At 33.5% G+C, this 11,954-nt stretch overlaps 1 long non-coding RNA gene across 1 annotated transcript; it reads right to left on the reverse strand.

Moving 5' to 3' along the window:
• Nucleotides 1–1,514: 1,514 nt before the first annotated feature.
• LOC145286050 (uncharacterized) lies at nucleotides 1,515–9,944 on the reverse strand. Its single transcript, XR_013869093.1, has 2 exons — nucleotides 9,678–9,944; nucleotides 1,515–2,405 (listed from the first exon to the last, which is right to left on the reverse strand). It is a non-coding gene; the product is annotated as an uncharacterized LOC145286050 (long non-coding RNA).
• Nucleotides 9,945–11,954: the final 2,010 nt, after the last annotated feature.

The following is an 11,954-nucleotide window of genomic DNA, read 5'->3' on the forward strand; positions in this document are numbered from 1 at the left end:
TGGTTGTTAGATTAGTCGATAGATTTTGCTGGTTGTTAGATTAGTTGGAAGATTTTGCTGGTTGTTAGATTAGTTGGAAGATTTTGCTGTTTGTTACAGTAGTCGAAAGATTTTGCTGGTTGTAAGATTAGTCGAAAGATTTTGCTAGTTGTTAGATTAGTCGAAAGATTTTGCTGGTTGTTACATTAGTCGAAAGATTATGCTGGTTGTTACATTATTCGAAAGATTTTGCTGGTTGTTAGATTAGTCGAAAGATTTTGCTTGTTGTTACATTAGTTGGAAGATTTTGCTGGTTGTTACATTATTCGAAAGATTTTGCTGGTTGTTAGATTAGTTGGAAGATTTTGATGGTTGTTAGATTAGTCGAAAGATTTTGCTGGTTGTTATATTAGTTGGAAGATTTTTCTTGTTGTTAGATTAGTCGAAAGATTTTGCTGGTTGTTATATTAGTCGAAAGATTTTGCTGATTGTTAGATTAGTCGAAAGATTTTGCTGTTTGTTAGATCATTTGGAAGATTTTGCTGGTTGTTAGATTAGTCGAAAGATTTTGCTGGTTGTTAGATTAGTCGAAAGATTTTGCTGGTGTTTAGATTAGTTGGAAGATTTTGCTGGTTGTTACATTAGTCGAAAGATTTTGCTGGTTGTTACATTACTCGAAAAATTTTGCTGGTTCTTAGATTAGTCGAAAGATTTTGCTGCTTGTTACATTAGTCGAAAGATTTTTCTGGTTGTTAGATTAGTCGAAAGATTTTGCTGGTTGTTAGATTAGTTGGAAGATTTTGCTGGTTGTTTGATTAGTCGAAAGATTTTGCTTGTTGGTAGATTAGTTGAAATATTTTGCTGGTTGTTAGATTAGTCGAAAGATTTTGCTGGTTGTTAGATTAGGTGAAAGATTTTGCTGGTTGTTTGATAAGTTGGAAGATTTTGCTTGTTGTTACATTAGTTGGAAGATTTTGCTGGTTGTTAGATTAGTCGAAAGATTTTGCTGGTTGTTAGATTAGTCGAAAAATTTCGCTGGTTGTTAGATTAGTCGAAAGATTTTGCTGGTTGTTATATTAGTCGAAAGATTTTGCTGGTTGTTAGATTAGTCGAAAGATTTTGCTGGTTGTTACATTAGTCGAAAGATTTTGCTGGTTGTTAGATTAGTTGGAAGATTTTGATGGTTGTTAGATTAGTCGAAAGATTTTGCTGGTTGTTATATTAGTTGGAAGATTTTTCTTGATGTTATATTAGTCGAAAGATTTTGCTGGTTGTTACATTAGTTGGAAGATTTTTCTTGTTGTTACATTAGTCGAAAGATTTTGCTGGTTGTTAGATTTTCGGAAGGATGTACATTGAGAGGGCACATGTGTTATAACATCATGAAAGAACATTCCATTAACGTATTTGTACAAGGTGTCCAGAATTCACTGAAGTGTTTTGAACTTAAATAGATTCTTTATTTTTGATGATATCTTTCTGTAATTTTAACACAATCTAATTAAAACATCGAGAAATTAAAAAAAAAAGAAGCAAATTTCAAACAATCTTTATTTATGAAAAATAATGTTTTTAAATGTTGCCCATTTTCAGCTTTGCATATTTTTGCTCTTTCCAAAACATTATTTATGACAGATCGTAGAATCTCTGGATTGCGATTTAACTCCCTTATTTCGTTCCTGATGTGTTCCTTCAATTTAGGGTTCTTTTTTTAAGATATCTACAAAAGAAAATGTCAGGGCTAGTCAAGTCTGGAGAACGTGGTGACCATTTGACAGTGCCATAGCAAGAGATAATGTTGTCACCAAATAATTGCCTAAGAAGCTCCATGGTGTCTCTTACCATGTGTGCCATTGCCCATCTTGTTGGAACCATAATCTGGGCCTATTTTGAATTTGTGGGTGAAGAAAGTCTGTAATCATAGTCCCGTATCTCTCTCCAGTAACAGTGACAGCATTTTCGTCTTGATCTTCCAAAAAATAAGATCCATTTGGACTGCATATTGAACTCTTGTTTGGAAATCTTCAGGCCTCACGCGTTGAACAAGCTGCACTTTAAAAGGAAAGAATTTTAAACTGTGCAGAACATTGTGTAGTGAGCTTCAACATATCTCAAGTTGTGTGGAACGTCGTCAAATCAATGTTTCAAGATGTTGCTTCACACTCTCTCGCACTCTTTCCCTATTTTCATTTGTGATGACATTTCAAGGTCTGCCAGCTTGCGGAAGATCAAGTACAGTTCCTTGGTCTTCAAATCAGCATACAATGTTTCAAATTGTGTTGTCACTTGGGATATCTCTTACATGAAAACTCTTTGAGTCAAAACAATTGACCCATGATTTTGGTAAAACAATTTCACAACTTGTGTACATTGTTCAATGCTAAACTTATCCATAATTAATTTCCAAAATGTTATCTGTAAAATATCTGAAATAGAGAAAAAAAATAATCATTAATGATAAAATGACAAAGATTTTCAATTCTTCAGTGACTTTTTGGACACTGTATAAAATAGGCACAGAGATACAATATTGTGGTGATGGGACAGAGGTTGGAACTTGGCTGATATTGTGGGACTTATTAGATTTGACTCTTTTCTGGACTCTGTCTAAGAGTGAAAGACTAGGAATACTCCATGCATGGGCGAATGGTAACTTTGTAGAGGTATAGATGTGAATAATTTTCTTGCATGGTGGAAGGAGCTCACCTTCTTCGCAGCAGTCTTGGCAATGTCCTCAATATATTTGTTCCAATTTTTGTTGCTTGTGAATGTTAAGTCGAGGAGTTTGAATGATGAACTCTCAGGTAAGGTGTTATTTGTCATGGCAATCGGTGGTTGAGAAGATATTTTGTAGTTGTTAAGGGAAAGAAGCTTAGTCTTAGTAGCATTAAATGTTACAATCTATTTACTTTATTCCATTACTGATTGAAGATCGTTTTCTAAGGTTTCAGCCATTGCCTCGGATATGTGTACATTCGTTTTTTCTCATGTCTATTATAGAGCATGGTGTCATCAGCAAATATATCCAACTCGGACACAATTTTATCAGAGAGGTCATTTATAAATACCAGGAATAACAGGCTTCAGGGATCGGATCCTGTGGCACACCTGCATTAATATTACATCATGTTATTTAAAGTTATGACTATCGAGGACAACCTGGATTTTATTGAATCAAATTGTTGTTTCTTATGTACAGGCTGACAGCCTCTGAATGACTAGAAGACATTTTCATGATCATGTATTTTCTTTTAATTCTGTTGGACATTTCCTATATATTGTGGCCCTATGCCGTAGGCAGAGGATAATTCAACAAGTGTGAATTTCGAGAGTGGTCATGAAGTGCATTTCAGCATGGCTTGATAGTGAACAAAAATATACTCAGTGTACCCAACAAGTCAGGAAATAACTCCCTAGACAACACAATGGAGAAACAGGTGTAGAGTTGTTGGATGGAAATCACGTCAATCGATTCAAGTTTGAAAAAGAGTTTTAGAGCAGTTTTGCGTCGAGGTAGCCAGAGGGCAAGACATGTGCTAACAATGTGGAAACAAGAGTTAGATGAAAAAGAATTAATTGTAGTTTATATATGACTAGCCTGGGTGTCCGACTTTCCTGGGTGTTTGGGAGGGGGGTATTGAACAACAAAAAAAACTTGTAGTTGGCAGGCAGGCGTGACGCAAAGGCGGAAAAGAAAGTGGATCTGTGTGTAGGGGTGTTGGTTGAGCAAGAAAAAAAATGGAAAATTGCAAGCGCAAAAAAAATAAATGAATAGTAAGTAGGCTAAAACCCGTAACGCGCCAAAACCAAACCGTCTTACCGATATGCCTAACATGGTTGTGACGTCAGAGGCGATCGAAATAACGCCTTTTAGCGACGTCGTAAACGCGAGGGTTGAATGACTTGCAAAAAAGGTCAGTGAAAAAAAAAACGAAGATCCCTGTACAACAGTGCCCAGTTAAGGGTGAAGAAATTAATGTTTTTGGCCAATTTTTCGATATTTGACGTCCGAAAGGTTGAGCTTCAAAATGATACTGACCTCGTGAAAATCCCTCGCCTCTGTCGAAAGTTTCTGGGCGATATATATATATATATATATATATACATACATACATCATACATACATACATATATTCATACATACATTTAAAGAAACAGGTGAGATTTATATTATAGAAAAAAATTCCTTGTAGTTTATATATTATAAGAAAGAATTAACCGTAGTTTGTATATTATGAGACAATTAATTGTAGTTTATATATTATGAGAAAGAATTTATTGTAGTTTATATATTATGAGAAAGAATTTATTGTAGTTTATATATTATGAGAAAATTAATTGTAGTTTGTATACTATGAGAAAAAATTATTGTAGTTTATATATTATGAGAAAATTAATTGTAGTTTATATATTATTGGTATGCATCTAGGAATGGTTCAGAAACTTTTTTATTTGTGTCTGAACTTGAGATAGATGAGTGAGAGGATGAATTTTTATTTGTTTCGCGAATGCGTGGGGTTTGCAGGTTGTACTTGCTTCGTTATCTCTTTTTCTTATCCTGCATTTTGATTCTGTCTACCACAGTATGTGCATTTAATTTTTGATTCTTTTGGGAATGGACTTACTCGGTTATGGATATAACTTTTATTAGAATAGTTATGAGGGTGAGAAGTAAGTAATGGTTTTTTATTTGAGTAAAAATCTAAATGATTACTAGTCATTTTAGTCTTTTCATAACTTTCCCTTAACGTTACATTATGAGTGTCTGCGATTATTGCTGCTTCACTTATGCTTTCTATTTCTTTTTCATCCACATGCACTTGTGTTTCTTTGTCTACACATCGCTTAAATTCTTCTAATAAAATTATCTGATGTAATTTTTCATAATCATCATTTATCTTTTTAGCTCGAAGCCATCTATTAAATAGGTCTGTTTTTCTCTGGCAAATTCAACAAAAGTATGATTTTCCCAATTTGTTATAATTTCTGAATTTAAGTCTATATTCTTCTGGAATTAACTCGTATCCATTTAGTATCACATTTTATATTGTTTCATAATTTGGGGATTCTTCGATGTCTAGGGTAGCATATATAGCGGCAGCACGTCCACTTAATACGAACTGTAGAAGTGTTAGCCAGATATCATAGAGCCATCCTAAATTTGTTGCTATCTTCTCAAAGAGAGGGAAATATTTATCTACCCTTTTTTCATTAAAATGTAGTACGAGTTTTATGTAACGTCCTACATCGAAAATTGGATTAACGGGTAAGTTATTTGAGTTCTGGTTTCTTGTTTGTACCTCCAATCTCAGATTTTCCAATTCTATTTCCTCTATTTCGATTCTTTCTTGTATTTCTAACTCTTTTATTTCTAACTGAAGACGTAAGTTAATGTCCTCTGGTTTGGCATCAATAAGGTCTAACAGATCCCTTTTCATAAGTTCATCCTGAACACAATTTAGAATTTCTGACTTTTTCATACTAGGATTGATATTCAACTCGAAATAAGCTGCAATCTCTAATAGTTCTGTTTTTCGTAATTTGTATAAGTCTTCTTTTAATGTAGTCGAACTTAAAAATTTGTGCAAGCCATTTCTATTCTCACACGAAAACATGCATACACATTTCAAACCACGTTTCTTGTCATACACATACACACACACAAACATATGTGCGCACGTACACACATGTACATATATTCACGTTCATGTACATGCACTCACATTCATGTGCATACACACACTCGCTAACGTGCACACATGTACGCGTACACGTACGCACACATGGGCAACGTCACTTTCCCTTTAATGGAAATCCACACATGCGCAAAGGACACTGGAAACAGCTACAAAAGCAAGAGACCTGAGCTGTTTCCTTTTGTTCGATTCAGCTCCCGAGCTGAGCGGTCGACGGACCAACCGCTCCCTTTCAGGGGACATGCGCCTGTGCGCCTCATGTCACCTGCTACTATATGTGGGGCAAGAGCCAACAAACAGTACGTACACCTTACACACTTTCTATCTCCATGGCCTGGATTGACTTTCTCTCTCTCTACAACAATAGACTTTCCCTCTCATCAGCTAATAGTGAGAGACACGCACCAAACTGGATTGACTTTCTCTCTCTCTCTCTCTCTCTCTCTCTCTCTCTCTCTCTCTCTCTCTCTCTCTCTACAACAATAGACTTTCTTTCTCACCAGTAAACAGCGAGAGACGCACGGCAAACTAAACACGTGCTGTACCCTTTTCTTTCATTTGTTTCTTCATGAAATAAATCCTAGTTCGTTTAATTCAATTTAACACGTTCATTTCTTTCTCAAAACAATTCATTTTTCCTATTTTGTACAGCTGGGGAATATGTATAATATATCCACCAGTCCATTACAAATTATTCTATAGAAAAAGGCATTTTTTTTGTGTTGAATTTATTTATATATTTATTGTTGTATTACTTGTTTTCAAGTTTTATTTCTATATTTATATTTTTTATTTAATTTTTATTTATTTTTACTCACAGTTTTAATATATATATATATATATATATTGATTTAGATTTTTGGCTCTTATTTTTAACGGTTACGAAAAACGCCGTAAATTGTAAGTTTAAAATTTAAAGGATGAGGTTATCCCGCTTGTCAGAAATTTAATTTCTTTCCTTCTATATCTCCTTCCTTCTTTCCTTCCCTTTCTTGCTTTTTTTGTGTTGCATTAAGCTGCTGCTGCTGACTTAAGATCACGCCATCCATCATGACGTTTGATTGGCTAAGGGTTTTACCGCCTTTTTTTGACAAGAAATTGAAGAGCGAACAACCAGTTTCAGACAAGAATTGATGCACATAACACGTCGTTACAAATGTCTCGAGGAACTCATACAAGTCTTTAAAATGGAAATGCATTTCATTATTCAGATGAACGAATAATGAAGGTATACTGGAGTGTTCAAGAAAGATGCTCCAAAAAGGTGACCAAGCTGTAATTCTTTGGTAATGCGAAGAGAAAGAGAAAATCGATCTTTTTCAAGTTAGAATCTGATCGTGGAAAGCGACACACGTGCGGCAATTTAAATATCATCTACGAAGCAGTCGAGATGAAAGCTGAATTATCGTCATCTTAGCACTATAAAGAATTGCGCAAGCTTTTTCTAGTCTCACACAAAAACACGCATTCACATTTCAAGCTATATTACTTGTCATATACATACGCGCACACAAACATACGCGCCCACGTCCACACATGTACATATATTCACGTTCGCGTACATACACTCACATTCCTGTGTATATACACACACGCTAATGTACACACATTTACTCACATACACGCACGCATGGACAACATCACTTCCCCTATCAAAGGAAATCCACGCATGCGCAAAAGACCAGCGGAAACGACTATGAAAGCAAGAGACAAGCTGTTTCCAGCCCTTTTCAGACCAGCTTCCTAGCTGGCCGGTCTACGGACCGACCGCGTGCCTCACACCACTTGCTACTATGTGGGACAAAAAGCTAACAGACCGTATGTACACTTTATACGCTTTCTCTCTCCATGAACTGGATTGACATTTTTCACTCTTTCTCTCTCTATCTACTACTTGTGCCAGAGAACACCACTGCGTAGCTGACGGCTAACATGGCACACAGTTTAACTGATGTCAACCCTCTATCCTTTGTCTTTGTCTACACGCTTGACTATCATTCCCATTTTCCACTACATCACTCACTTCTCTTCCCACGCGCGAACAAACGATAGTGACCCGCACGTGAGATGGACACACATTTCCTTTTTCCTTCTATACTACCAATCCCGCAACAAACAATGGTTACACCCACGCAGACATGAACACGTGTTATATCTAAAACATTCATTCTTTCAACAGTAAATAAACGACACGTTTATCTATTCCAGCAATTGAGTTTTTGTTTCATTATTTTTCTTTTGTAACAGGATTAGGATTTATATATCTTAGTCCTCTACAGGATATACCTACTGAAGAGTTTTTTGCAGACTAAGGATTTTACCTAATCAGTGCTTGTACTTGGATTAATTCTTTCGTTGAAAATGAACTTTGAAAGAGTTAAAGGATTACGTGTCTTCGGAAAGGGCGAAGAGAATATATGTATATAAGATACACATTTAAAAAAAAAAAAAGATGATTATTGAACGATAACTACGCAGTAAGTTTCCATACCTTTCAAAACCTCTAATTTCTGATTTCTCTCTCGTTTATTGAATTAAGGTTTGCGCTTGCCTGAAGGACAATTCTAGGCAGCTACTTTACAGTCGAACTGGTGAACATCTGAACTTGAGTATATTTTGATAATTGAACTTTGCAGCTTTGTTGTTTTCCTTTCTCCCAACCCTCTGTGATCTTTTCTCCCTAATAAATGTTAATGCTTTCATGTTCTTGAAGTATCTCTTTGTTATTCATTTAAGTTCTGTTAATATTGCATGCTATTTCCTTTGTGTTTTCTTTAAAGTTTAATTGCTGTTCACCTTGTGGGATAACCTTCGCGGGACATAGCGAATAAATTTCCCACACGCTTGCATTTGTTTACAATATTTATGGATGCGTCCACAATCTTCGATAAGGTGTTTTTTTATTTGTAATATTCTTATTACATTTTTTTTTACTTATGCAAGTGTATATTTTTGTTTATTTATCTTCTCTTTATAATTTGTAATGATTTATTTATTTATCATTTTTACTTTTTTTTTTTTGAACCACGACAAGTTGTAACGGTTTATTATTAGATTCTTATATTTTTTTGTATAGATGAAGCATCTCTTTATTTTATTATTATTAATACTTTTTTTTGTTTTTTTTTAATTTATTTTATTTTTTATTTTTATGTAATAAACGAACGGACTACGCATTCTTTATTATTACCATTTTCAAATTGTCAAAAAATCTATGTATTAACAGACTAGAACACATTTTTTTTGTTTTGTTTACCGATTATTATATATTTTGATTCTCCCTAAAACAAATATGTTACTTACGATAGAGATTGACCAAATCTAAAATAGACTAACTGCCAAATAAATATTAGTTATGGACCGTATAAAACCTGCAGAAGATTTTTTGGTAAGTTTAACTAGCACTCAAAAATTTGTGGTCCTTAATATAATATTGATTCGGACGTAGCTTTCACATTGATGATGTTTATGATTGTTACAGATTGACGAGTCCACCATATTATTATGTTTTTTTTTTTAGGAATCGGATGAAGGAGTTTTCTAATTAACAACCCGGCACGGACGAGAACACCCACGTTAATATTAGTTTTGTAATTAAACAACCCGGCACGGACGAGAACCCCACATTCATAGTGTTTTTTTTTTAAATTAAACCCAGCATGGACGAGAGACCCACATTCATATGTTACGGTTTTTCCTTAGTCTAGGGGTATTGGAACACCACAAACATATCAATGAAAAATAAAAGAGTAAAAAAAGATCATTTGAAAAGAAAAGCAAATTTTTATTAACAAAAAAAAAAAAAAAGAAAGGCAAAATTAAAAATAGTAAAGAAAATGAATTTCAATAAGGTGTTTATAATCTATAGTGTAAGGGAAATAAATCTGTTTTCTGGTTATTTCCCTTTAGATAGAAGTAAATGCTTTTAAGTAATGTTTGTTTTTTAATCTTTTTGACATACATGCTTTTGGTCAAATATAATTCAGAAAAATCTATATTTACCAGTTTGTTGATGAAAGAGATTCTTCCCTGTATCTTGTTTGGTTCATCGGTTATTTTAACGACTCGTGTTTTCTTATGTTTTTCTTTTGGTCGGAGTTATACTATATGGTCGCCTCTCATTTGCGTCCCAATGTCGTGTTATAACTGATTATATTTTGTGGTCGTTCGCTATTTATAGCGATCATTAAAGAAGGTTCCAGAACAAAAGGTTTTTGTTCCATGTTTTGAAAATCTCCAGAGACGCTAAGAAAAATGTTTTATATTCAAATTCTTAAGTAATACTTTTTATATTATTTTATATAATCGTTTAATTAAGTAATTTATTATTTTTTATATTTTATTTTATTATATAATATTTTAAGTATTGTTATTTTGTTATAATTATTAATTATATTAATAATTATTTTATTATATTTTATTTTTTATTATATGTTATTATGTGGATAATTAATATTATCATTATAATTATTAATTATATTAATAATTATTTCTTATTATATGTTATTATTTGGATAGTTAATATTATCTTTTGTGCAATAAATCATAATTTCTTCATAGTAAGAGAAAAATGTATCATACCATGACAGAGGAGTTCAGAAAGAATCAAGGGTAGTTTTTTCAGCCACTTTGACTGGTTCATCAGACTCATAAATATAACTTGAGCATGCAACAAAATTGCTTTGCAAAGCCATTTAATTCAGGAAGTTACTCTTTTAACCGAATTAAAGGAAGAAAGAGATAAAGAAAAAAAAAAAAAATTACAAAGGAGAAAGCAAGGAACAGAACAACATGTTTATCCTATTTTTTTATATTCTATGCATGAGGAATGAAATTCTTATAAATTTCCAAGCAGCAAAACTGAAATATTTCTTAACAGTTAGTGTTAGATGTCATATGAAATAGCCAATTATGATTATAACTGCTAAATCATTTATTTTGTATGACCTTACTAATGGTTATCACTGAAGATTTAGAATGTTTGATTTTCTATTTCATCAACAATACACATGTGGAGAAACTAAATTAATTCTTAGTGCACTTTTATTAAAATTCGCTATGTATTATGTCATATATCAGAAAGTAAAAAAAAAAAAAATTCTTAAGAAAGCCATGAGAGACAAAGACATTTTAATTATTAATAGTTTGTCTACAATAGACTATAAAGACAGTTAATGAGGCAAAAATACAGTTAAATAAACATACAGTTAAATAAACATAGTTAAATAAACATACAGTTAAACAAACAAACGGAGAGAACTTGAATGCCTGCTAGACACTATCCTTGATTGTCTAAGGTCTCTCTGTACAGGGGTCTGTCAGAACAATCTGGCATGAGGATACTTTTTCCATAGAAGTAAACCCTGACCAAATATTCAAAATCACATTTTGTATTCACTGCTTAAATAAGATCTCCTCACTATGGCTACTCCACAGCTTTTCTGAGGAATGGTGCACCTTCTCCAAGTGATATTACCTCAAGTAATAGCACAAAGCTGGATACTCCACCAGACTAGATAAATTCTTGTCCTGGAATCCAGTAAGACCAAGAGACCAAAATGAAAGATATACTACAACATATGAAAATGGTTAATTGGGGAGAGGAGGATTATGTTCTCAACTTCTTTATTAACTCAGTGTTTGAGAGATAGAGAACTTTAATGGAACATTTGAATATCTATGTATCTCATATGGACTTCAAGTATTAGCCCCTGGTTGGGTGCCCCTTGATTTCTGAGAACTTCGACTGAAGTAAAATAAAACAAAAAGTTAAAAAAATTGTTCAGATAAACAGAAGAATGCATAAGTGAAAAAATGATTAAGAAAAATATGAGGAAGAAAGACATTTCATTCAGTAATAGTTTGTCTACAATAAACTATAAAAACAGTAAATGAGGCATGCAGACTATATTGTTTTTGTTGTGAAGGAACATAACTGGCTATACACCGGTTACAAACTGTATATATATATTGGACTGTTTGGCAGACAGCGGCAGACAGCGGCAGACAAGCAGTCGCAGTAAGACGGATAGTCTTACGTGTTGATTATCAGACTTTCTTCCCCATACTTGTTACTATGTACTTCTATTTACCTTAGGCGAGCAGCCTTACGTTTCTGTATTATAAATAAACCCCATTACACATACCACTCGGTGTAACTCACGTTTGTCTTTATTTCCTAAGTATTTAGGAATATAACAATGGCGACGAAAGGATGTTCTTTCTCTTAACAGAGATAAATTACCATACCAAGGACTGTGTACAATGCAAGGATTTTTT

Source organism: Euprymna scolopes, chromosome 10 (assembly GCF_053919585.1).
Source record: "Euprymna scolopes isolate OS-2025 chromosome 10, ASM5391958v1, whole genome shotgun sequence".
Lineage (NCBI taxonomy): Eukaryota > Metazoa > Mollusca > Cephalopoda > Sepiida > Sepiolidae > Euprymna > Euprymna scolopes.